This window comes from Rana temporaria, chromosome 1 (genome assembly GCF_905171775.1).
Source record: "Rana temporaria chromosome 1, aRanTem1.1, whole genome shotgun sequence".
Taxonomy (NCBI): Eukaryota; Metazoa; Chordata; class Amphibia; order Anura; family Ranidae; genus Rana; species Rana temporaria.
Window position 1 is genome coordinate 654,826,012 of NC_053489.1, and position 27,581 is coordinate 654,853,592.

Sequence of the window (27,581 nt, forward strand, 5' to 3'; positions counted from 1 at the left end):
CGTGTGTAAACACAGCTTCCCCGTTCTTCACTGTGGCGGCGTCATCGATCGTGTGATCCCTTTTATAGAGTAACACAATTGATGATGTCACACCTACAGCCACACACCCTACAGTTAGAAACACATATTAGGTCATACATAACCCCTTCAGCGCCCCCTTGTGGTTAACTCCCAAACTGCAATTGTCATTTTCACAGTAAACAATGCAATTTAAATGCATTTTTTGCTGTGAAAATGACAGTGGTCCCAAAAATGTGTCAAAATTGTCCGAAGTGTCCGCCATAATGTCGCAGTCACAAAAAAAAACGCTGATCGCCGCCATTAGTAGTAAAAAAAAAATAGTTAATAAAAATGCAATAAAACTATCTCCTATTTTTGTAAACACTATAAATTTTGCGCAAACCAACCGATAAACGCTTATTGCAGTTTTTTTTACCAAAAATAGGTAGAAGAATACGTATCGGCCTAAACTGAGGGAAAAAAAAGTTTTTTTTATATATTTTTGGGGGATATTTATTATAGCAAAAAGTAAAAAATATTGCATTTTTTTCAAAATTGTCGCTCTATTTTTGTTTATAGCGCAAAAAATAAAAACCGCAGAGGTGATCAAATAGCACCAAAAGAAAGCTCTATTTGTGGGAAAAAAAGGACGCCAATTTTGTTTGGGAGCCACGTCGCACGACCACGCAATTGTCTGTTAAAGCGACGCAGTGCCGAATCGCAAAACCTGGCCTGGTCTTTTAGCTGCCTAAAGGTTCGGGTCTTAGGTGGTTAAAGGATAACTCCACTTTCATAACATATCTTTTCATTGGGGTGGATTCAAGAAACAATTGCGCCTGTGTAACCATAGGTTACACAGCGCAATTGCTTACTTGCCCCGGCGTAACGAGTGCTCCTGATTCAGGAACCTCGTTACGCCGACTGCAGCCTAAGATCTGCGCGGCATAAGGCTCTTATGCCCGCATATCTTAGGCTGCATTCTTGCGATGGCCGCTAGGTGGCGTTCCCGTTGTGCTCAGCGTATAGTATGCAAATTGCATACTAACACCAATTCACAACGTTGCGCGAGCCCTGTGTACGCAATTTACGTCGTTTCCGTACGGCGGTTTTTGCGTAAGGCTGCCCCTGCTATTAGGGGGCAGCCAATGTTACGTATACCCGTCGTTCCCGCGTCGCAAAATTTGAATTTTGCGTAGTTTGCGTAAGTGATTCGTGAATGGCGCTGGACGCCATTCACGTTCACTTTGAAGCAAATGACGTCCTTGCGACGCCATTTGCCGCAATGCACGTCGGGAAAGTTTCCCGACGGAGCATGCGCTCTACGATCGGCGCGGGAACGCGCCTAATTTAAATGATTCCCGCCCCCTACGGGATCATTTAAATTACGCACGCTTGCGCCGGACATTTTGCCGGCGCGCCCGCGCAATTTACGGAGCTTCTGCTCCGTGAATCAAAGGCAGCGGAGCAAATTTGCGGGGGCGCAGGGCAAAAATTTTGCCCTGCGCCTCCGTAAATAATGCACAATTTTACCTGAATCCGGGCCATTGTTCTTGTATGCTGGATGCAGCACCTTGACTCGCAGAGCTGCCCCTGACAGCCACTAGAGGGCTCTCTTGGCAGATTTGAACATGTATAGTGCTGGATGAGCTGTGTGGGTTTGGACTAAGTTTTAGCAATTTGTTCCTGGACTGAAACTTTACCGGCTATCCGTCTGCTTTACGTAAACCTGTCCATTTAACAAAGGTAAGACTTTTCTTCAGTCTTATACTTAAAGACATAATGTGCTAATGGAAAATGTGTTTCTATCGAGCTTTTGTCTATATAGATGTTTGAGATATTGATTCGCAGTTGATACGTCGCGTGATATCAAGAGTTTGAAAAACGCCTGTAGGACGCGAATCCTGGAATTAATATAAACCTCCGCCCCAAGCTGGCTCTTAATCATCTTCCCTCTTTTCAGGCTTTGTGGTTTATTAAATGTGACCCAGAGGAGCGGTGGGTTGTTTTGCTCCTGTGGTTTATGGGCTTTTGTTTTATTACATTTTATCTTATTGTAATACCTGAATGGCGACAGGGTCTCATTACATCGTATTTCATTTGTCGAGATCAGTGGGCTTGTTATCTGCATGTAAAAAATATAGAATTCAATTACAATGGATGGTGTGTGCAAACTGGGAAAAGTGTCTAAGCCCTTCGTAATGACCAATTAACCACTTCAGTAGCGGAAGGTTTCACCCCCCCCCCCTTCATGACCAGGCCATTTTTTGCCATACGGCACCGCGTTACTTTAACCACTTCAGCCCCAGAGGATTTGGCTGCCCAATGACCGGGCCAGTTTTTGCGATTCGGCACTGCGTCGCTTTAACTGAAAATTGCGTGGTCGTGCAACATTGTACACATAGGGGCAGATCCACATACAAATAGATGGGCGTAGCGTATGTGAGATACGCTACGCCGCTATAACTTACTTTTGGCAGGTTCGAATCCCCAAAGAATTTGCGCCGCAAGTTACGGCGGCGTAGTCTATCTCTGGCGGCGTAAGGGCGCGGAATTCAAATCGGCGATTAGGGGGCGTGTTTCATTTAAATGAAGCGCGTCCTCGTGCCAAATGAACTGCGCATGCGCCGTCCCTAAATTTCCCGCAAGGACGTAATTTTTTTTTAACATAGACGTGAATTACGTCCATCCCGATTCACGGACGACTTACGCAAACAAAAAAAAAATTCAAATTAAACGCGGGAACGACGGCCATACTTAACATAGCAAGTCTAACTATACGCGACAAAATACCAGCTTTAACTATACGCCGGAAAAAGCCGACTAGAGACGCCGTAAAAAATGCGACGGCCGCTCGTACGTTCGTGGATCGTCGGAAATAGCTCATTTGCATACCCGACGCGGGAAACGACGTGAACGCCACCCAGCAGACGCCAAAGAATTGCATCTTAGATCCGAAGGCGCACGAAGAAGCCGTCGTATCTTGTTTTGAGGATTCAAAACAACGATACGACGCGGGAAATTTGAAAGTACGCCGGCGTATCAGTAGATACACCGGCGTACTCGCTCTGTGGATCTGCCCCACACAAAATTAACGTCCTTTTTTTCCCACAAATAGAGCTTTCTTTGAGTGCTATTTGCTCCTGCAGTTGTTATTGTTTTGTGCTATAAACAAAAAAAGAGCGACAATTTTGAAAAAAATAATAATATTTTTAACTTTTTGCTGTAATAGGTATCCAAATTTAAAAAAAAAAAAAAAACGAATTTCTTCATCAGTTTAGGCTAATTTGTAGTCTTCTACATATTTTTGGTAATAAGCATATATTGATTGATTTGTGTAAAATTTAGAGCGTCTACAAAATAGGGGATAGATTTATGGCATTTTTATAATTAATGTTTTACTAGTAATGGCGGTGACCTGCGATTTTTAGTGGGACTGCGACGCTGCGGCGAACAGATCGGACACTTTTGACACTTCTTTGAGTCCACTGACATTTATACAACGATCAGTGCTATAAAAATGCCCTGATTATTGTATAAATGTCACAATATTTACGTTCTTTTCTTTCCCACAAATAGAGTTTTTTTGGTGGTATTTGATCACCTCTGCGTTTTTTCTTTTTTGCACTATAAACAAAAGAGCGACAATTTAGAAAAAAAATACATTGGGCTAGATTCAGCAAGAATTTACGCTGGCGTATCTATTGATATGCCACGTAAATTCAAAGCTGCGCCGGCGTATCTTCTTTCTGTATTCAGAAAACAAGATACGCCGAAATTAGGCTAAGGTCCGACTGGCGTAAGTCTCTTACGCCGTCGTATCTTAGTTGCATATTTACGCTGGGCGATAGGTGGCGCTGCCGTTGATTTTATCGTCGAATATGCAAATGAGCTTGATACGCTGTTTCAGAAACGTACGTGCGCCCGGCAGATTTTTTTACGTCGTTTGCGTAAGGCTTTTTCCGGCGTAACGTTACTCCTGCTATATGAGGCATAGCCAATGTTAAGTATGGACGTCGTTCCCGCGTCGAATTTTGAAAATTTTATGTCGTTTGCATAAGTCGTTCGCGAATAGGGCTTTGTGTAAATTACGTCCACGTCGAAAGCATTGACTATTTGCGACGTGATTAGGCGCATGCGCACTGGGATTCGTTCACGGACAGCGCATGCGCCGTTCGCGAGAAACGTCATTTAGGTGGGGTCATGTTTTATTAACATAAAACACGCCCACCTCTTCAGAATTTGAATTTGGCATGCTTAAGCCGGCAGATGTACGCTACGCCGCCGTAACTTAGGGCGCAGGTTCTTTGTAAAATCCAGCCCCAGCCTCACTAAGTTACGGCGGCGTAGCGTATCTCAGATACGCTACGCCCGCACAAACTTGCGGAGGGCTTTATGAATCTAGCCCATTATTTTTTACTTTCTGCTATAAAACACATGTAACGATAACATGTAAAAAATTTAATTTCTTCATCAATTCAGGCCAATTTGTGTTTTTCTACATATTTTTGGTAAAAAAATACCGATAAGCGTAAATTGATCGGTTTTCGCGAATGTTATAGTGTCTACAAAACAGGGGATATATGCATGGAATTTTTTATTTATTTTTTCTGTACTAGTAATCGTGGCGATCAGCAAATTATAGCGGGACTGCGGCATTGCGGTGGACAAATCAAACACCTAACTGACACTTTGTGGGAACCAGTGACACTAATACAGTGGTCAGTGATAATAAAATATACACTGGGGCAGATTCAGGTACCGCTGCGCACTTCTTACGGAGGCGCAGCGTCCCGTTTTTGCCCTGCGCCCCCGCAAATTATTTGCGCTACGCTTCATTCACGAAGCAGTAGCCACGTAATTTGCGTGGGCGCTCCTCAAAAATGCCCGGCGTAAGGGCGCGTAATATAAATGATCCTGTAGGCGGCGTGGATCATTTAAATGAGGCGCGTTCCCGCGCCGAACGTAGTGCGCATGCTCCGTTGGGAAACTTTCCCGACGTGCATTGCGGCAAATGACGTCGCAAAGACGTCATTTGCTTCAAAGTGAACGTGAATGGCGTCCAGCGCCATTCACGATTCACTTACGCAAACGACGTTAAATTTTAAATTCGCGACGCGGAAAAGACGGATATACGTAGCATTGGCTGCCCCTGCTAATAGCAGGGGCAGCCTTACGCAAAAACCAAAGTACGCAAACGACGTAAACTGCGTACGCAGGGCTCGCGTAGGGTTGTGGATCAGCGTTAGTATGCAATTTGCATACTATACGCTGACCACAACGGGAACGCCACATAGCGGCCTGCGTAAGAATGCAGCCTAAGATATGACGGCATAAGGAGCCTTATGCCAGTCATTTCTTAGGCTGCAGTCGGCGTATCGAGGTTCCTGAATCAGGAGCATTCGATACGCCGGGGCAAGTAAGCAATTGCGCTGCGTAACTATGGTTAAGCAGACGCAATTGCTCTCTGAATCTGGGCCACTGTCATTGTACTAATGACACTGGCTGGGAAGGGGTTAATATCAGGGGTGATCAAAGGGTTGAATGTGTGCCTAGCCAGTGTTTTTGTGTACACAGTGTGCTGCTTTCACTCAGGGAAGTGATGGATTCTAGTCTCTGCTTTGCAGGTACACAGGATCAGTCCTTTCTCCTGTCAGAATCTGCTTAAAGCGGTATTACACCAAAAAGCAAACATTTATTATATTGCAGCTTGCCAATTCTAATGCCGCGTAAACAAAGTTTTTTTTTCAACCCGAACATTAAAACGGCCTAGCCTACACACGATCGTGAAAAAAAAATGCTCTAGCAAAGCGCGGTGACGTACAACGGCACTATAAAGGGGAAGTTCCATTCGGATGACGCCACCCTTGGGGCTGCTTTTGCTGATTCCGTGTTAGTAAAAGACAATTTGCGCTTTCCTGTCTGTTACAGCGTGATGAATGTGCTTACTCCATTATGAACGCTAGTTTTACCAGAACGAGCGCTCCCGTCTCATAACTTGCTTCTGAGCATGCGCGTTTTCTTCACGTCCTTAAAGCCCACACACGGCCATTTTTTACAACGTTAAAAACGACAACGTTAAAAACTAGAGCATGTTCTAAATTTTTAATGCCCATTTTTTTACATCGTAAAAAATGCTCTGGAGCCCACACACAATCGTTTTTAACCACTTCCCGACCGCCGCATGTACATTTACGTTGGCAGAATGGCACGGACAGGCACATCAACGTACCTGTACGTGCCTGCCTAGACGTGGGTCGGGGTCCGATCGGGACCCCCCCCCCGGTACTTGCGGCGGTCGGATTCCCTCGGGGAGCGATCCGGGACGACGGCACAGCTATTCGTTTCTAGCCGCCCCCTCGCGATCGCTCCCCGGAGCTGAAGAACGGGGGGAGCCGTGTGCAAACACGGCTTCCCCGTGCTTCACTGTGGCGGCGTATCGATCGAGTGATCCCTTTTATAGGGAGACTCGATCGATGACGTCAGTCCTACAGCCACACCCCCCTACAGTTGTAAACACACACTAGGTGAACCCTAACTCCTACAGCGCCCCCTGTGGTTAACTCCCAAACTGCAACTGTCATTTTCACAATAAACAATGCAATTTAAATGCATTTTTTGCTGTGAAAATGACAATGGTCCCAAAAATGTGTCAAAATTGTCCGAAGTGTCCGCCATAATGTCGCAGTCCCGAAAAAAAAATCGCTGATCGCTGCCATTAGTAGTAGAATTTTTTTTTAAAAAAATGCAATAAAACTATCCCCTATTTTGTAAACGCTATAAATTTTGCGCAAACCAACCGATAAACGCTTATTGCGATTTTTTTTACCAAAAATAGGTAGAAGAACACGTATTGGCCTAAACTGAGGAAAAAAACATTAGATATAGATATGTTTTTGGGGGATATTTATTATAGCAAAAAGTAAAAAATATTGCATTTTTTTCAAAATTGTCCCTCTATTTTTGTTTATAGCGCAAAAAATAAAAACCGCAGAGGTGATCAAATACCACCAAAAGAAAGCTCTATTTGTGGGGAAAAAAGGACGCCAATTTTGTTTGGGAGCCACGTCGCACGACCGCGCAATTGTCTGTTAAAGCGACGCAGTGACGAATTGTAAAAACCCCTTGGGTCATTTAGCTGCATATTGGTCCGGTCCTTAAGTGGTTAATGACATTAAAAAAAAAAACTTCATTTTTTACAACCCAAAAAAACGGTGTTGTGTAGGCGGCATTAGAAGTGATGGCTGTATTCGTTTTCTTTTTAGGCTTTCTTTCTTCTATTTTCGTCTCGAAATCTAGCCAGCAAGTCTGATAATTTTAAAAAGAACAAGCTCTCTTCCAGATCTATCAGTTTACGGGGATGAGACAAACCATTCAACACTGAGAGGGGTGCTTACAATTATCAGATTTTATGTATGAAAAAACCTTTTTATCCCCCTAAAAATATATATTTGTTGTAACTGATTATAAAGTGTGAGCTAGAGTTTGGCTACAATTTGTTAGTGTATCTAAACCTGTTAGCACACCTAATGCCCCGTACACACGATCGGAATTTCCGTTGGGATAAACTCCGACTGCTGTCTTGAATACACACTGTCACACCGAATTCCGACCGTTAAGAATGAGGTGACGTTGACGAGCCGAGAAAAATGGAGTTCAATGCTTCCGAACATGCGTCGACTTGATTCTGAGCATGCATGTTTTCTTTCTCCGTCGGAGTTCCATACAGACGAATGGAGTTTCCAGTACAATTTCTTTTCATCGGGAAAAAAAGAGAACATGTTCTATTTCTAAGTCCTTCTGAATTTCTGATGGAAAAACTCTGTCTGACTTTTTCCATTCCGATCATGTGTATCATGTGTACAAGGCATAACACTCCCCTCAGACTTACAATGCTGCTGTCCAACGGTGCCCCTTCATCCAGAGTGGAGGCACTTTAATACAGGAGGTGTGTTACTGGCCAGATCCCCAGGTGTAAACTGATGGGAAAAAAGCCTAAAAAAGGTAGTGGCCAGACAGGAGCCACTCCTCAGTAGAGGACACATGAGAGTATGCCTGGAGTTTGCCAAAGGGCACCTGAAGGACTCTGAGACCATGAGAAACAAAATTCTATGGTCTGATAAAACAACGATTGAACTCTTTTGCCTGAATGGCAAGCGTCATGTCTGGAAGAAACAATACTATCCCTACAGTGAAGCATGGTGGTGGCAGCATCAACCAACCCCCCATCTCTCTTCAGGTTTGATGAAGGAAACTAAGAATTCCCAACCTGAAAGTCACCAGTTCTGGTTGACTCTACCAGAGGTTCTCCTTATGCCACTGCTTCTTACTAGACTTCAAAAAAGCTCTGTGTCATAAGTTTTTCTTCTGCCATTGTTAACCACTTGCCATTGTAAAGGCCCCAATACCTTCAGGCAGGTCATCTTTATGGTTGGAAACAGTCACTCACGTTCATACAACTGATGTTAAACAAGATAAACTGTTTTTAGGAGAACCACTTCTTCACATGGTTGGCCTAGATCAGTGGTTTCCAAACTGTAGCCTTGGGGCTGGATGGGTCTCTTTGCTTGCCTTTATCCAGCCCTTGAAGCATTGATCCTGCCACTGACACCAACAATGGGGTATAATTCCTTTCATTGATAACAACAAGGGGGCACTATTCCTCCCTCTAACACCAACTATTTCTCCCCTTAATACCAAAGATTGGGCATTGTTTACTCCCATTGGGTACAGTAAGACCCTCCTAAAGTCTGGAGAACAGTAAACTGACCCTTTCTTTAAGAGACCCCTGGCCTAGATCATTCCATCCATTCACTATTATTATCCTTAGATAAAGTGCTGTGTCTGCTTTGGTTCATACAAGCATTCTGGTTTCTGCCACGGTTCAGTCTTTGGATCTTCTGGCCTTCACCTGGGGACTGTCACGCAGGGATGGACTGGCTATCCGGACTACCGGGAGATTCCTGGTGGGCCGATGGCTCAGTGGGGCGGTAAACGATGTGCACCATAATGTGCCCTAATGTGCCCCGTGTCCTGATGTGCCATGTGCCCTGATGTGCTATGTGCCCTGATGTTCCCCGTGCCCTGATGCACAACACCGGCCCAGGGCACAACACATCAGGGTTCAGTGCACATCAGGGCACGGTACAGAGCTCAGCACATCAGGCACAGCAGCCTGATGTGCTGGGCTCTGTACCGTGCCCTGATGTGCACTGAACCCTGATGTGTTGTGCCCTGGGCCGGTCTGGATGAAGTCCAGGGCCACATTTTTGTCCCAGTTTAACCCTGGGACTGTGGGTAGCTCTAGAATTAATTGTGACCATTTTTTGGATATACAAGATTTGGATTTCTCCAGCCATGCCATTTTCAGGACAAAAAATAATAACTGAAAATTTGGATTGTTGGTTTCCTATTCAGATGTTTGTGCTTCCCCCTTTCACAAGTTTTCATCAAAAGTGTAACTTTGTGGTGCCATGCCATTGACTCTACCAAGTGGCGTTGATTCTGGAACTTTGCTGACACCATCAGATAGAGGGTCACTTAGCAATAGCTCAAGGAATCCCTAGCAACCACTGGAGAAACCCTAGTTGAGAATGGATTCTACATAATGTAGAACAGCTATTCGAAAATGTGACATCATCATTGTTCTTGTGTTAAAGCCAGGGCAGTTAGGCAAAAAGGGAGTTCTGGTAGAAACAGCTCATGACTGGAGTCCATGAGAGTAAATTGTTTAATGGGGGCTGTCAAGGGACATCTTAGACCAGGGTTTCTCAACTAGGGTTCCTCCAGAGGATGCTAAGGGTTCCTTGAGCAATGAGAAGTTTCTGCCTCTCAGATATGGTCCACTGACAGCATTGATCTTTTTAGCTATTTGTAAGGGGAGAATTCTTCCCCATGATCACCCATGCAAGGGGCATTCTTCTCAGTGACCATCACACTAATGTATCATGAATTTTAGATATATTTTTTTAGCAGTAGTTCCCTGAGACCAGAAAGTTATTTCAAGGGTCTGTCTACTGTATGTTGAAAAGATTGAGAGATGCTGTCTTAAGACTCAAAAAAAAGATAAGTATCTAGGTAAGATCTTGGCAGAGAGAGGAACTGGAAGGATTTAGCATTACATTATAAAGTGCCTGCTATTAACTTTAAGAGCCTTACTAAGGAATAGGGCTGTCCCAGTGACGTAGCACAGTGTGCATCAGAGGGGGACGGGGTCACGTGACGCATGGCCCGCCTCCCCTATAAAAGAAACGTCAAGCTCCGTCATTCGCGGAGCGGTGCTCTGAATGGACGGACCTGCTCATCGCTGAACCAATCGTGGGCGAGAACTCCCGTACACCCATCGCAGGAGAACTCATCCGCCGTGGGATACAAGACAACGATGGATCAGGGAGCAGCATGGATCGTCTATTTTCACCGCTGGATTTTTATTTGGTTTAATTAATAAAGTATTTTGTTCAACGGTGTGTGTGTGTTTTTTTTCAGACAACTATTTTCACTTCCTTCGTGAAATGGTAGGGGTACAGTGTACCCCATTATCATTTCACACAGGGGGGGGGGGTCAGGATCTGGGGGTCCCCTTTGTTAAAGGGGTCTTCCAGATTCTGATAAGCCTCCCGCCCGCATACCCCCACAACCACCGGGCAAGGGTTGTGGGGATGAGACCCTTGTCCCCATCAACATGGGGACAAGGTGCTTTGGGGGGCACCCCAAAGCACCCTCCCAATGTTGAGGGCATGTGGCCTGGTGCGGTTCAGGAGAGGGGGGGGGCCGCACTCTGTCCCCCCCTCTTTTCTGCGGCCGGCCAGGTCAACGTGCTCGGATAAGGGGTCTGGTGTGGATTTTAGGGGGAACTCCACACCATTTTTTTTTTATATTTGGGGTGGAGTTCCCCTTAAAATCCACACCAGACCTGAAGGGTCTGGTTATGGATATTTAGGGGGAACCGCACGTCATTTTTTTTTTAAATTGACGGCGGGGTTCCCCTTAATATCCATACCAGACCTAAAGGGTCTGGTTATTAAATTTGCGGGGACCTCCGCGCATTTTTTTTTTTTTTAAAGTCCGTGTCCCATTGACTACAATGGGGTTCGGAGTTCGGGTTCGGGTTCCCGAACCCAAACTTTTTTTTTAAAGTTCGGGTTCGGACCCGAACCCGAACATCCAGGTGTCCGCTCAACTCTAATCATATGTGTTAGATCAGTGTTGCCAACCACCAGTATTTTTACTGGAAGCCAGTAAAAAATTGTCACTTTTCTCCTGCCAGTAAATGCCAGGAATGCCTCGTACACACGACCGAGAATCTCGTCGTAAAAGAAACGTAGTTTTCCTTGATAAGGTTATTGTCAAGCTTGACGAGATTCTTGTCAAGCTTTCTTTGCATACACACTTTTGAGACAAAATCTCGTTGTTCTCAAACGCGGTGATGTACAACACGTACAACGGCACTATAAAGGGGAAGTTCAATTCCACTGGCGCCACCCTTGGGGCTGCTTTTGCTAATCTCATGTTACCGCGTGTTAGTAAAAGTTTGGTAAGAGACGATTCGCGCTTTTCAGTCTGTTACAGCGTGACAAATGTGCTATCTCCATTACGAACGCTACTTTTACCAAAGGTGCGCTACCGTCTCATACTTTATTCAGAGCATGCACAGGTTTTTAAGCATACACACGAACGTGTTTCTTGTCGTAAACCAGCCCGACGAGAACCACGACGAGAAAGTTGAGACTCCCAGACAGTGCCGATCCTGACCTCCCTGGGGCCCTAAGCAAAATGACATGTCACATTAAAGTTGAGATATGGGGGGGGGGGGGGGGGAGCGCTGACGACAGTGACAAGTTGAGAAGCGGGGGGAGGGGGTGTTCTGCTGTCGGAAATGACATCTTACATTAAAGTGATAAGCGGGGGGTGCTGACTTCTTACCTCTTCTCCCATGCAGCCAGTGAGTTGAGAAGCGGGGTGAGGGGCTAAAAATGACTTCTCACCAGACGGGGCCTCTAGTAATTTGGGGGCCCTCCGCAGCTTTGCGGGGCCCTAAGCGGCTTGCATAGTGAGCCTATAGGGCGGATCGGCCCTGCTCCCAGACGAGAAAAAATAGAGCATTCTCTTTTTTTCTCATCAAGATCCACAACAGTTTTCTTGACGAAAACATACACACAACCGTTTTTCTCAGCAAAAAAGCTCTGCCAGCAGTTTTCTTGTTGGTTTTTGCCGAGGAAAATGGTCGCGTGCACGAGGCATAAGAGGAAAAGGTTGCCAGTACACTACGACGAGCTGAGAAAAATTAAGTTCAATGCTTCCGAGCATGCGTCGACTTGATTCTGAGCATGCATGTTTTTTTTCTCCGTCAGAGTTCAATACAGACAAACAGAATTTCCGATAGAAATTTCTCCGTAGGAATTTCCGAAGGAGAAACTCCAATGGGGCACACACACGGTTGGAATATCCAATGAAAAAATTCTGTCTGACTTTTTTCATCGGAAATTCCAATCGTGTGTACAAGGCATTAGGGTACCTGATCTTAGGCTGACAAGTTCACTTTTAAATTGCATTATGTGACAATATAACAGTAACAGTCTCACATGGTTAGTAGGGATGAGCCTGATGTTCAAGTCGAACGTAAGTTCGACTCGAACATTGGGTGTTCGCCTGTTTGTCGATTAGCTAACATTATGCGGTGTTCGTGGCAAATTCGAAACCTGCGGAACACTGTTTAAAAGTCTATGGGAGATTTACATGAAAAGTGCTAATTTTAAAGGCTTATATGCATGGTATTGTCATAAAAAGTGTTTGGGGACCCGGGTCCTGCCCCAGGGGACATGTATTAATGCAAAAATAAGTTTTAAAAGCAAAAAGTTTTTTTTTCGGGAGCAGTGATTTTAATAATGACTAAAATTTCTAAAGGAAAGAAAGTCATTTAAAACTACTCGCGGCTATAATGAATTGTCGGATCTCGGCAACACAGATGAAACATTAAAAAAAATGGCATGCCCCTCCCCCCCAGTGCATGACCAGGCCCTTTCGGTCTGGTATGAGTATTAGGGGAACCCCGACCAAACTAAAAAACAAATTGCGTGGGGGTCCCCTTCAGGTCTGGTATGGATATTAAGGGGAACCCTGCGCCAATTTTTATTTATTTTTTAATTGACACTTTTTATGACAATACCATGCATATAAGCCTTTAAAATTAGCACTTTTGATTTTTCACGTTCGTGTCCCAAAGACTTTAACAGTGTTTGCGTGTTCGAACACATTTTTTGCCTGTTCGCAAGTTCTGGTGTGAACCAATGTTAGGCTCATCCTTAATGGTTAGCAAGACCATCACACATTTGTATATTGGCAGTGGCACTCAGTTTTTTTAAGATCAGCAAATCAGAATAACGTTGACGGGAAATATTTGCAGGCACAAACCGCTGTCGCATTGTGTTGAAGCTACATATATCAACATGTCCTGCCTTGCAAAGACCGCATTTATCATCTTGGTCTGAATCAATGTCTGAATGGTTGTTTGTTGGATTACAAAGGCCCAGATTCAAGAAGCAATTGCGCCCGTGTAACCATAAGTTACACGGCGCAATTGCTTACTTGCTCCGGTGTAACGAATGCTCCTGATTCAGGAACCTCATTACACCGGCTGCAGCCTAAAATCTGCGCGGCATAAGGCTCTTATGCCTCGCAGATTTTAGGCTGCATTCTTGCGGGGGCAGCTAGGGGGCGCTCCCATTGTGTATCAGCGTGTAGTATGCAAATTGCATACTACCACTGATTCACAATCTTGCGCGGGCCCCGCACAAGCCAGGTACGGAGTTTCCGAATGGCTACTTTAGCGCAAGGCTGCCCTTTCTAATAGCAGGGGCAGCCTGTGCTAAAGTATACCGCCGCTCCTGCGTCGCGACGTTCAAATGTTACGTCGTTTGTGTAAGTGCTTCGTGAATGGCGCTGGACGCCATTCACGTTCACTTTGAAGCAAATGACGTCCTTGCGACGTCATTTGCCGCAATGCACGTCGGGAAAGTTTCCCGACGGAGCATGCGCTGTACGCTCGGCGCGGGAGCGCGCCTAATTTAAATGATTCCCGCCCCCGGCGGGATCATTTAACTTGCGCGCGCTTACGCCGGGCAAATTTGCCGGCGCGCCCTCGCAAGTCACGGAGCTACTGCTCCGTGAATCGAGGGCAGCGCAAAATATTTGCGTGGGCGCAGGGCAAAATCGTTGCCCTGCTCCCACGCAAATATCGCGCAAATCTTATTGAATCTGGCCCATAGTCAGTCGGGCAGTGTACTTAGAATGATTATTAGCATATAGGCTTGACACAACTTTTTATGGCCTAAAATCTACCTGAATAAGTGCGCAACTCTTGAAGGAGTCCTATCCACAAGAGTAATGAGAAGGCCCCTAGGTGCAATGTGGAATAAATCTTACATAGGCATGACTCAAATATCGAACACAGCAAGTTTTTGACAAGCAGGCTGCCTATATCACAAAGCCCCCAAATCTCTCTTAGGTACTGTAAGTGGCATGCTGAGCAAAGCCAGTGGACAGGCTGGGTCAGCTAGACCTGACTTCTGGTGGAGGAACACAGATTGAAAGCGTCATAAACTCTACAGTCAGCACAGCAGTAAAAAAGCCACTTTGATTTATGTTAACAGTAGGCCACTTGCCTTTCTGTTCCCTTTTCCTTGTCGCAGCCAAATTAGGCTACCCATAGATGTGTAAACTGAAAGAAAACCCACTGGCCTCTTCATAGGGCCACAGGTTAAAGGGAGACCATAGTGTCTTCTCAGCAAATACAAGTGTTCAGTAATTGTTGTACATTTTATAATCATATTTTTTAGAACATCATCTTCCTTTTTTAAACAGCTTTTTGCACTGCTTACTGATCATATTAGATAACTGTGTGACCAGGCCTTTTTCTGACATGTGTTGCTTACTAGTTAAAATCAGTATTTTTTGCTAGAACATTACTTAGAACCCCTAAACATTATATATATGTAGCGCCCCCTTACTTTCAGTAAAGGCACTACGCTAAAGTTAGTGGGGAATGAGAGAGATCATTTGCTCTCATTCCAAATTATGTTAACTTTGGCTGTCGCCAAATCTGGATTGTTCTGTGGGTCAGACTGCGTTCTAGGGATGTGGTACCATCTGTGGCTCTGCTGTCCACATTGTCAGAATTGAGCCTGTGGCAGAGGCCTCATCCGGCATCTTAATTTGATATAATCAGAGCCAAGTCTGTGGCAGGGACTTGTTCATATATAGAAATGTTCTCAATATATTAGGATGTATATTTTTGTATGCTCTCTTTTATATTTGTATGCAGGTTGTATGCAGGTTCTGGACCCACCTACTATGAACACTGCAGAGAATGGACAGCATAGATAGATAGGGTTGTGTATGTGTGTAATGTCATATGTTATTTAAATTGCCAATATTGTAATTTACTGTTTACAATTGTGTTTTCTTCTCTTTTTCCTACTTTTCTGTACTGTTAGCAAGTATCAGGCTGGCATTCAGGCTTGAATGCCTTAGGACACTGGGGACAGTGTCATTTCAAGTGGGGGGAGTATGTAGCGCACCCTTACTTTCAGTAAAGGCACTACGCTAAAGTTAGCAGGGAATGAGAGAGATAATTTACTCTCATTCCGAATTATGTTAAATTTGGCTGTCGCCAAATCTGGATTGTTCTGTGGGTCAGACTGCGTTCTATGGATGTGGTACCATCCCTGGGCGGCAGGTGGCACCAGAGAGGTCCAGGTGGAGCCGCTTTTTCCTAGCAGCCAATTGGAGGGGTTTTCCCTTTCGGGGCATGCTGGGCAGGAGTATTTCTGTGGCGGAAGCCGTTGTTCTTAGTTTTTTGCGGGTTCCTGGTTCCGGGTGCGGCACCCACCTTTAGGGTGTCCGCAACGCAGAGTTCCTGACTCTGGGCCCTCATGGCCTGGGGCAACTGATGCTACCAAGGGGCCCCAGTGACTTCTGGGTCCCCAGCTCTACTGAAGAGATCCTAAGCTACGTGCTGTGCGGTGGGGGATCGGCTAAAGGAGAACCCGGAGGCAGGTTGTCTGAGAGACTTGAACGAACCATCGGGGATCTGGTGACCGGGACACTGACAGGTACACTTCAACTGTCAACCGGTGACCTTGGTACAATTCATTGGGAGGATTCGCTCTGCTGTCCGCATTGTCAGCATTGAGCCTGTGGCAGAGGCCTCATCCGGCATCTTAATTTAATATAATCAGAGCCAAGTCCGTGGCAGGGACTTGTTCCTTCCCATAACCTTAAGGTGACGCTTCGGCTGCCAGGCTCGTGGCAGGAGTCTGTCCGGAGGCACTTCACCCACTCTGACTGGAGTGGTGACAAACTGTAACTACTACTACTGAGAGAAGGATTGCTTTCCTCTTATCCAGGCCTGATATTGCAAGGTTCTCTTACTTCATCAACCTTTTCTGTCTACCTCATGTTGATATTGGTCGTTTTGGGCCGAGAAATAAAGCATTCAGAAAACCTTATTTGCTGATTGGACATGCGTTTACTGCTCTACTCACTACCATCACCCCTAGACAATGATTAAAGGTAACTTAATACGCCGATCCCAAAACAATCAGCGGCTCCTGAGGGGGTAGTGCTACATATATATATATATATATATATGTAGCGCCTGGTTACTTCTAAGAACCGGTGCTAATTTAAATTTAGAGGGGGTCAGAGAGTAAGTTGGCTCTGACCAGGCTGATTTGCTTGAATTTGGGTCTCTGTCTCAGCTTGGCTGTGCTGTGGGCTCGTTTTGTCGCTTCTGGGGTGCTGATGCCACCCCAGGACGACAGGTGGCAGCAGTGGAGTCGAGGTTTGGGTGCTTTTCCCCAGCAGCCTATCAGGAGGGTTTTTCCTAGCTGTGCATGCCAAGGGAGGGTATTTATGGGACAGACGCCATTTGGTCTGGGTTTTCTTCCAGTGTGGTACCCACCTTTAGGGTGACCACTTTCACGGCGCCCTGCCGAAAATGGCCTACCAGGCCGGGGTGCGCGTGCTATGCGGTGTTCCTGGTTCCGGGACCACGTTGGTCCGGAACATTTGAGCTGTGGCTGGGTCCCAGTGATTGACTGGGTCCCCAATCCTGAGAAGATCCCAAGCGGTGTTCCTTTGAGAGGAAGCTGTTCGGTGGGGAGTCCACCTGAGGAAAGCCCAGAGAGGCTGGCGATCCAATAGGGTCTCGACAATCCACCGGGGATCAAGGTAACCGGACACTGAAAGGCTGGACGTTGGTCACCTATCAGTCGGTAACCTAACTGCAGACTACCTGAAGGAGATCCATGCACAAAGTCTATCAAGGAGGATCATCTCCGCAATCTCAATTCAGGAGGGTCTGTGGCAGAGACTTTTTCCCTTAAAGGGTCACTAAAGGAATTTTTTTTTTTAGCTGAAATGATTGTTTACAGGGCATAGAGACATAATAGTTAACTGATTCCTTTTAAATATGATTAAAAAATAGATAAAAAACAATCATATAATGTGCCTGCAGTGTAGTTTCGTTTTTGCTGTTGTTTGCTGGTTCTCTGATGTACAGAGAGCCACTAGAGGGCAGTCAGCCAATAGAGAGCAGTGATACTTTGTCTAAAACTCCTCAGCACCAATCCAGTTTAGTTTTACACACAATAATCACATTAGTGACCACCGTGAGAAATCTCCCAGCACTGTGGTTATCAGGAAACAGGCAACCAGGAAGTGTCCAGAACAGAGAGGATTTACAGCAACATTAAAAGCAAAAACGAACAATGAGGACATGAAACCAGGACTGCAGTAAGGTAAAGGAAGCTATTTAGCTAAAAAAAAAATTCCTTTAGTGACCCTTTAAAGTTCAGAGTGATACTCCGGCTGCCAGGTCAGTGAGAGAGGCCTGTCCAGGTACACTACGCCCACTCCGGCTGGAGTGGCGAAGAAAACAAAGTTTTGTTGGAAGCAGGACTGTTTCCTTATTGTTACGCCTGAGTCTGCTGTTTCTTCTCCTACTGCATCTTTACTCTTCACCACAAGTTTTATTGTTTTTACCCGACTGGGAAATAAAGAGCACAGAAAAAGACACCTGTCGTGGACATTCGGTTACTGCTGCTTTCACCATACACCCTTATGCCCCGTACACACGATCACTTTTTGTCATGAAAGAAAATGACATTTTTCATCATGAAAAAAACAAAGTTTTTCCAACTTCATCATTGAAAACGATGTTGCCCACACACCACCGTTTTTGAAAAATGATGAACAAAGCGTGGTGACGTACAACACGTACAACGGCACTCTAAAGGGGAAGTTCTATTCGCCTTTGGGCTGCTTTAGCTGATTCCGTGTTAGTAAAAGACGATTTGCGCTTTTTTGTCTGTTACAGCGTGATGAATGTGCTTACTCCATTATGAACAGTAGTTTTACCTGAATGAGCGCTTCCGTCTCATAACTTGCTTCTGAGCATGCGCGGGTTTAAAACTTTGTTTTAGCCCACACACGATCATTTTTTACAACACAAAAAACGTCATTTTCAAAAATGACATAAAAAATTTAAGCATGTTTGAATTTTTTTTTTGTCGTTTTTCAGAAGACAGAAAACACACCATCATTTTAAATGACGTTTTTAAAAATGTCATTTTATTTCATGCCGAAAAATGACCGCGTGTACGCGGCATCAGACGGTGGAGGAGCCACGAGGCAACATGCCACCCAAAACAGACCAGCAGCTCCTTCGGGGGTAGTGCTATATATATATCTCCAACACACAACATAACAGTAGCTGAAAATTTGATTCGAAGAGGGTGCTTAGAGGAATATAAACAAGGAACTTGTCTATTCAGACTACAGCTCTGCATGTTCCTTACATCTTCTGCCTATGTGGAGAAGGGGGGAGGGTGTCCCTTTCCTCCAATCAGCTCTCACACAGTGAAAGTACAGTCTCTCCACACTTCCCTATGTACTGCTGAAAGATGAAGAAAATTGTTTAACATGATCTGCACTTTCGAAAGAGTGTAGAAAGGGGAAGACAGCAGATATACAGTACAAGTAAAATTTATGTAGGAGGATTTGTTTCACCTCTGTGTATCATCTGAGGTTATTCAGTTCACTGAGTATATGTGAGCGTTTACAACCACTTTAACCACTTAAGGACCGCCTCCTGCAGATATACGTTGGCAGAATGACACGGCTGGACACAAGAACGTACCTGTACGTCCTCTTTAAGTGCCCAGCCGTGGGTCGCGGGCGTGCGCCCGCGACCCAGTCCAAAGCTTCGTGACCGCGGGACCCCCGGACCCGATCGTCGCTGGAGTACCGCGATCGGTCCCCGGAGCTGGAGAACGGGGAGAGCTGTGTGTAAACACAGCTTCCCCGTTCTTCACAGTAGCAGCTTCATTGATCGTCTGTTCTCTGATATAGGGAAAGGCGATCAATGACGTCACAAGTCCAGCCCCGCCCCCTACAGTTAGAAACACATATGAGGTCACACATAACCCCTACAGCGCCCCTAGTGGTTAACTCCCAAAATGCAATTGTAATTTTCACAGTAAACAATGCATTTTTATAGAATTTTTTGCTGTGAAAATGACAATGGCCCCAAAAATGTGTCAAAATTGTCCGATGTGTCCGCCATAATGTCGCATTCATGAAAAAAATAGCTGATCGCCGCCAATAGTAGTAAAAAAAAAATATTTATAAAAATGCAATAAAACTATCTCCTATTTTGTAAACGCTATAACTTTTGCGCAAACCAATCGATAAACACTTATTGTGATTTTTTTTACCAAAAATAGGTAGAAGAATACGTATCGGCCTAAACTGAGGGAAAAAAAAGTGTTTTATATCTTTTTGGGGGATATTTATTATAGCAAAAAGTAAAAAATATTGATTTTTTTTTTCAAAATTGTCGCTCTATTTTTGTTTATAGTGCAAAAAATAAAAACCGCAGAGGTGATCAAATACCACCAAATGAAAGCTCTATTTGTGGGGAAAAAAGGATGCCAATTTTGTTTGGGAGCCACATCGCACGACCGCGCAGTTGTCATTTAAATCGACGCAGTGCCGAATCGCAAAAACTGGCCGGGTCCTTTACCTGCATAAAGGTCCGGGTCTTAAGTGGTTAAGCCCAGAGCCCCTAAGCAGTAGTAAATCATAAAGCAGAACTAAACCCATCAATTTAATAATTTAAAAAAATGGATACATTCCTGGAATGTCAGGATTGCTAACTGTCACATTTGATTTTTTCCCTCAACCAAACTGTCAAACTATCAAATGTCTGGTGTCATAACTGATCACATGTGCAGCACCATAGCAGTTGCAGATCAAACAGAAGTGGCTTCCTTGGCTCTAAATGATAGGAGGGTTTAATTCCATTGTAAGGCTGCCAGCAGATCAGCCTCAACAAATTCAGCAGTGTCTTAAATAAAGAGCAACTGAGCATGTGCAAAGCAGGGTGAGACAATGTATTACTGAATTTTAAACAGCCTAGACACTTATTTTTTATATTTTACATAGCTATACCTGCAAAAGGGACCAGCCAGAAGTGTTCTAGCAGGACTTAATTTTCTGGCTAAAGCTCCACTTTAAGGATTCTAATAAGAGCTGAAAAATATTTAGGGACCATTTTTAAGGGGAGACATGCACTTTTTAGATCTTACATTCAGTTGGGGGGTCAAAGCTATCAGGTGAGAGGGCAGCACTGTGGTGTATAAAGTGGATGCCTGCATTGCATTGGTGATTGGGAGAAGCATAGAAGGAACTATTGAAGAGACGATGTTCAATGTAGGTTTGAATGATTGTTCATAAACTTTTGCACAGTAATTTCCTTTGTATTTATCTTCATCTTATGTATATATGTTTGATGCAATATTGGTTTGATTTTACACTAGAGGACAAATAACACCACACCTTGTGTTAATACATTTTCAGTGAACACATGTGAGTGTTTGTAGGTGGGGACTGCTTAGAGGTTTTAAAATAATAATACATCGGCATAGCAGCTCCCAAGACCCTGAAAAGTGAGCATGTGCAGAGCTGCCAACACTGCTCTGCAAAATCCCAACTGCAGTGGGGACATGGACAGAAGGGTGGGCAGCAGGATCAACCAGGTTTTTTACAGAATACAGAAAACAAATCTCATAGTGACAGAGTATTAACAGCATGTAATACAGCACCTAATACACCATCTAGTGCTATTTTATAATGGTGTGGGTTTAGTGACAGTATCAATTAAGCCCTCTTTTCAGCTTAGCCTATACTATGTACTTGACAGGTAATATGCATTGAAGTCAGCGATGAAGGCTTCCGTATGATAGTCTAAACCAAATCCAGTTACTATGTGATGCACAAGCCTCATAACATAAACAGAAACTTCCTTTACTATCCCTGACTGAGCCAAATCCTCCTTAATTTGTGTCTCACCCACTCCCCTCTCCCAGACACTGCAGCTCACAGTGAGAGGGCTTCAGTAACAGAGACATGGCTTTCATTCCAGAATGCAGGAGGTCGGACTAGGTGTGGCCACTGGTCAGGTGTAATAATAATAATGCTGATAGCCAGGCCCCCTGCAACATTTTTTTCTGCATGAGCGTGGCAACTCTGCTCTGTGTTCAGGAGCAGTGCAGCATTGTTTCCACATCATCACAGCAACTGCAGAAAATATATTATTTTAATGGGATCCCATATTTAGCACTACCTCCGAGTTGTTTTGGTTCCCGCCTTTACCCCACAGTTCATCGTGTCCCAAACTTGGAGTCTACGATTAGCAAATGTCAGAAAAAATTTGCGCATCAATCTCTTAGTCTTTCCAGCGCTTTTTTATTAAACAACTTGCCGAAGTAGAGGGGTGGAGGATTAAGGGTCGTTTAGATACCTTGTGCAGATCACTGAGGAACTTGCGATCCCGGAGACAAGTACACTCTCTGTCAACGGATCTTGCTCACCCGGATAGGCCTCTCTCACCGGCCTAGCAGCCGGAATGATGCACGGATAAAAGTCTCTGCCACAGACTTGATGATAGTACTAAACTGTTGAACAATCCTCTGCCACAGGATATGGTGATCAGTATATGACAAGTGAAACACAGCTGCACAGTATCAAAGTCCTTTAAGCCACCCGGCAGTACTGTGAGGTAGATTGGTTAGGGTGCATCCTCCAATTGAGTCACCAGGCCCTTCTTGAGATACCAACCTTCCGCCTGGTCCTCTACAGGAAAGGTCCTCCCCTGGAACTTCCAATTGCTCTGCTTCTTCCCTCAGGCAAGACAGACCACCTCTGAACCAGTAGGCCCCAGACAGACTTCTGGGCCTACCTGCAGTAACCTAGCCTCGGGCCAGCAGGCCCCGAGGCAGAAAAAGAGTTGTCACATACCTTAGGCCAGGCGGGCCATGAGGTCAGAGACCAAAAGAAATGGCTTCTGCCCCTTAAGTATCCTCTCCAGAATGCCCAGCGGTAAACACTCCCACTGGGCTGTTTCTGTGGAAGGGACACCCAATACACCTTAGCCTGTTGTACTTCCAACACCGGTCTGTGGTGACAGCGACACCTATCGATGACAGTGTGGAACTGCACACATCACAGCCAACGCTGGAGCAGAAGATAATTTAGCCATAACATTAAATCTGAACTATGTACAGTTCAGATAACCCACTAAATTTACATGAGAGCGCCTGGTCAACAGGAGCAGGGCGTTACACATAGTTCTATTTTAAAGAAGAGTTCCAGTCCCCCCACAAATATTAAAAGTCAGATCTGACCGGAAGTAGAAAAGGGTATGTGTCAAAACCAGGAACTCACTCCCCCCAAAATGCCAGAGGAGGATGTTAAAATAAACAAAACTTCCGCTTTTGGGTGAAGTTCTGCTTTAAAGTAGTTTGTGCTGTTTTTAAGAGGGGGAATGGGGTTCAGATTGCTCCCATGGTTTACAGAGCTTCGTTTAGCTATCGTAGACTTGTTTTTGAGCCAAAAAAGGCCACTCATTAGCATCATAATATAAGGGCTGTGAGTGCCTTGAACCACATGGCATAGTGTACCTGTGTAGCGCTACCCCCGCAGGAGCCGCTGGTTAGAATAGGGATGGCGTGTTACCTCTGTGAGCGTCTAGGGGTAATGATGATGATATGAGCAATAACGGAATGTCCAAGCAGCAGGTGTCTTTTCTTGTAGCTTTATTTCACCCAACACGGCAAAACAGTAACTTGAGGTAGATAAAGAAAGATGGGTGAAGAGGAGAATTGCAGATTCAGGCTTGAATAATATGGAAGCAATCCTGCTTCTAGCGGCACTTTTACTTCGTCGCCACTCCAGCCGGAGTGGGCACAGTGTATCTGGACAGGCCCCCCACACCGACCTGGCAGCCAGAGTATCACTCGGAAAACTTGAGGAAAAGGAATAAGTCTCTGCCACAGACTTAGTAGAAATAAAGATCAGAACGGGACCTCTGCCACAGGCCCCCTCCTTCAGCGTGTAGATCGTGAGGTAAATCCTCCTTAGTAATTTGGTGCCTGAATCTCCCTCAGGTAGTCTCTCAAATGGTCACCGACTGACAGGTTGCAATCAGACAAACTCTCAATGTCCGATCACCTCGATCCCCGATGGATTGTCTAGGCCCTGTTGGATCGTCTGTCTCCGGGCTCTCCTCAGACTGACTCCCCACCGAACAGCCCAACTCGCTTGGGATCTTCTCTCAAAGTTTGGGAACCCAGTAGATCACTGGGGTCCCGCCATAGCTTCAGTCGCTCCGGACCAACCGGGTTCCGGAACTAAGAATACCGCGTTGCTCGCGCACCCTGGCCTGGAAGGCCATATCGCCGGGGGGCCGTGATGTGCGCACACCCTGAAGGTGGGTGCCGCACCAGGAACAAGAACCCCGCCCAATGGCATCTGCTCCTAAAGTACCCTCCCCCAGCATGCCCCGCGAGGGAAGAAATCCCCTGATTGGCTGCTGGAGAGAGGCACCCGAACCTGGACCCCTCTGTCACCACCTGTCTCCCCGAGGTGGGAAGGCACCTCTGGAACTCAGAATGAAACCACAGCACAGCCCAGCTAGAACAGAGGCCCAATTTGCACAAATTAACTGGATGAGAGTTAAATAACTCTCTCACCCCCCCCTCTAAATTTGAAATAGCACCTGGACTGAAAGTACACAGGCGCTACACCTGGGCCACTGCATCACATCGACCTTGAGCTGTGCAAGTGCACATTTTACATTAGCTTGCAAGCAGGAAGATGTTAATGCAGAAGACACATGGGGTTTATTTACTAAAAGCAAATCCACTCTGCACTACAAGTACACTTAAAGTGGTTGTACACCCTGTACAGCCACTTTTACCTACAGGTAAGCCTAGATTAAAGGAGCAATCTATGCATTAAGGTGAAAAATCATCTGATGATGCCGCCCCCCCCCCCAAGTGAGGGCCCTTCAGTGGCTAACAGTAAAAGATTGGGTCACATTCAAGACCCTCTGCCTCACCCACAAATGCACACAAGGAAGGGCTCCTCAATACTTATGTGGAAAATAAAACACTACACCCCCCATCGCACTCTCCAATCATCAAACCAAAACCTCCTCTACATCCCCAAGTCCAATTACAAATCAAAGGGAGAACGAACATTTGCAGTCCAAGGACCACGGCTATGGAACGCTCTACCAACGGATATCCGCATGGAAGAAAACCATCGTGCCTTCAGAAAAAAACTGAAGACCCACCTCTTCTGAAGGATAAGGAAGACAACGAATGGAATAAGCGCCTTGAGGCGATTTAGTTTGCATGTGTAGCGCTATACAAGTTATTCACTCAACTCACTATGGCCCCGTACACACGACCGAGTTTCTCGGCAGAATTCAGCCAGAAACTCGGTTCAGAGCTGAATTCTGCCGAGAAACCCGGCCGTGTGTACACTTTCGGCCGAGGAAGCCGACGAGGACCTCGGCGAGGAAATAGAGAACATGTTCTCTATTTCCTCGTTGTTCAATGGCAAAAGTCGGCCCGCCGAGTTCCTCGGCGGCTTCCACACTGAACTCGACGAGGAACTCGATGTGTTTGGCACGTCAAGTTCCTCAGTCGTGTGTACGGGGCCTCACTCTTTTATTGACCCTTTAAGTCTTACCTGTAGGTGCTGGAAATATCTCCTAAACCTCCTACTTATTGCGCCGATGTCTAAGACGCTTGCGCAGGCACACTTTAGAAACGTCAATTGTGCCCTTTCTAAAGGAGGTCATGCCCTGACTGGCGGCTCCCCGTGCATGAGCAGAAGCTCTGCTGACTTCCATCATCCAATCATATGCAAGCAAAAATGCTGTTTTTTTTCCCCCTTAGGCTCCATGCACACTGAAGCTGATAAACTGCAGTTTGTTGGCGTTTTGGCTTTTTTTTAAAAGCCCATAAACTGAACTCTATGTTAGCCTATGTGCCCATGCACACCTGTTTTTTTTAGTGTTAATGAGCTTTGGAGTTTATTGGCTTTTTTTGAACGCCCGAAATTTGCGTTCAAAGTGCCGTTTTTCAGCGGGAAAAAACGCTAAAAATGCAAAACGCCAGAAAATGCTCAAAAACGCTGGCTCCATAAATCCATAAAAAAAAAAGCTACACTCAAAAACGCTGATTAAAGCTATTGCAAAAATGCAAAAAAACGTGTAAAGGCTCCCTGCAAAGCTACTGGCGTTTTTTTATAGCTTTTATCAGCTTCAGTGTGCATGGAGCCTAACATGTGATTGGGTATTCTTGAAGTTTCATCTCACTTACTAATCTCTGGGGCAACTTTGCAAAGTGCACATTCTATTTTCCTTTAGTAAATCTCAACCTAATGATACAAAGCACAGAAAGTTTGATGCCACGCAAAGGGGGTAGTAAAACTTTTAACAGTATCATAAATTAGTAAGAAAAGTGATGAGCGCAACCTCTAAAGTGCCAGTGCAGAAAGGGGAACTAATTGTGTTGAATATCAAAATAAAGGGACCAAATGCAAATGTGCAAAGGTGAATAATATACGTTGCAAGGTGAAATCCAATGACTGTACCATAAAATACCAACAATGTAACATAAACATCCGTGTAAACAATGTTGCAAATACAATCAAAATAAATGAAAGTAAAATGGGATTCCTGGTTCCTGGGACCATGTTGGCCCGGAACATTTGAGCTGCGGTGGGGAACCCGGTAGTCGACTGGGTTCCCAATCCTGAAGATCCCAAGCGAGATAGCTGTTCGGTGGGGAGTCCATCTGAGGAGAGACAATGAGAGGCTGGCGATCCAATAGGGTCTCAACAATCCACCGGGGATCAAGGTAACCGGACACTGAGAGGCTGGTCACCTGTCAGTCTGTAACCTGTAAGCTACTTGAAGGAGATCCAGGCTAATTCTATTAAGGAGAATGACCTCCGTTATTTCAATCCTAAGGAGGGTCTGTGGCAGAGACTTTTCCTCTAAGTTCCGAGTGATACTCCGACTGCCAGGTCAGTGAGAGAGGCCTGTCCAGGCAGGGCCGATCCTAGGGTCACAGACGCCTGGGTGCAGCAATATTTCTGGCGCCCCCACATGGGCGTGGTCATCTTACTAACTCCTCCCCTTTACAAATGTTTCTATGGCAACGACTCAAACACAGAGATGCTCCCCTAACATGGACAAAGAGAACACATCAGGCATGGACTGCCCCCCCCCCCCCAGCGACGTCACTGCGCGGCTGGTCTCTCTCTACACAGAGACAGCCGCTACTTCACTCTCCTCCTCTGACAGGGGGAGGGAGGGGGGACGGGCTTGGCAGGAAACACAGTGGCGGTGGTGGTGACCGGCGGAGAGAGCCGCCTTTGGACAGGTACGAAGAGGAGGGAGGGGAGCACTCTGGTGCTTCAGTGCCCCCACATTTGTGGCGCCTGGGTGCACTGCACCCCACGCACCTGCCTAGGATCAGCCCTGTGTCCAGGTACACTATACCCACTCTGGCTGGAGTGGCGCAAGAAGAGTTACACATGGGAGCAGGACTGTTTCCCTATTGTTACGCCTGAATCTGCTGTTCTCCTTCTACTTTCAACTCTACCTTTCACCACAAGTTTACTGTTTTTACCCGGCTGGGTAATGAAGAGCACAGAAAAGAGCACCTGTCGTGGACATTCCGTTACTACTACATTCACCATACACCCTTAGACGGCGGAGGAGCCACAAGGTAATGTGCCACCCAAAACAAACCAGCGCTCCTTCGGGGGTAGTGCTACACTCGTATTGAGAAAACGCTCGTTAACCGCGTTACTCGCAATCTGAGGTTCCACTGTACAGGCTCCATCTCCCTCATACCTCCCAACTTTTTGAGATGGGAATGAGGGACACCTATCAGCAAAAGTATGCAGATATAGGACACCCCCCTTGCCACGCCCCCTTAAAGGAGAATTGTACAAAAATACAAGATTTGGTTAAACCCACAATTGCTTTTTTTTACCACTATTATTCCTTTATATTGGATTTTGGAATTTACAAATGCAGCAATTTAGAAATCAGATGAAAGGTTTAGGGCTGGAAAACACTTTTTGATAGATAAAAAGTGTATTTTATATACATCTATATAGATCAGACCAAAATGAGGGACAAATGAGGAGAATGAGGG

General features: G+C 45.5%; 1 protein-coding gene across 1 annotated transcript in view; it reads left to right on the plus strand.

Annotated features, from left to right (window-relative positions):
* Window positions 1-1,670: 1,670 nt before the first annotated feature.
* LOC120924542 (progonadoliberin-2) overlaps window positions 1,671-27,581 on the plus strand; it is a 72,566-nt gene continuing 46,655 nt past the window's right edge. Inside the window, exon 1 of the mRNA XM_040335508.1 lies at window positions 1,671-1,743. The gene's annotated coding sequence lies outside the window, so the exon portion shown is untranslated. The remainder of the gene's footprint in view (window positions 1,744-27,581) is intronic.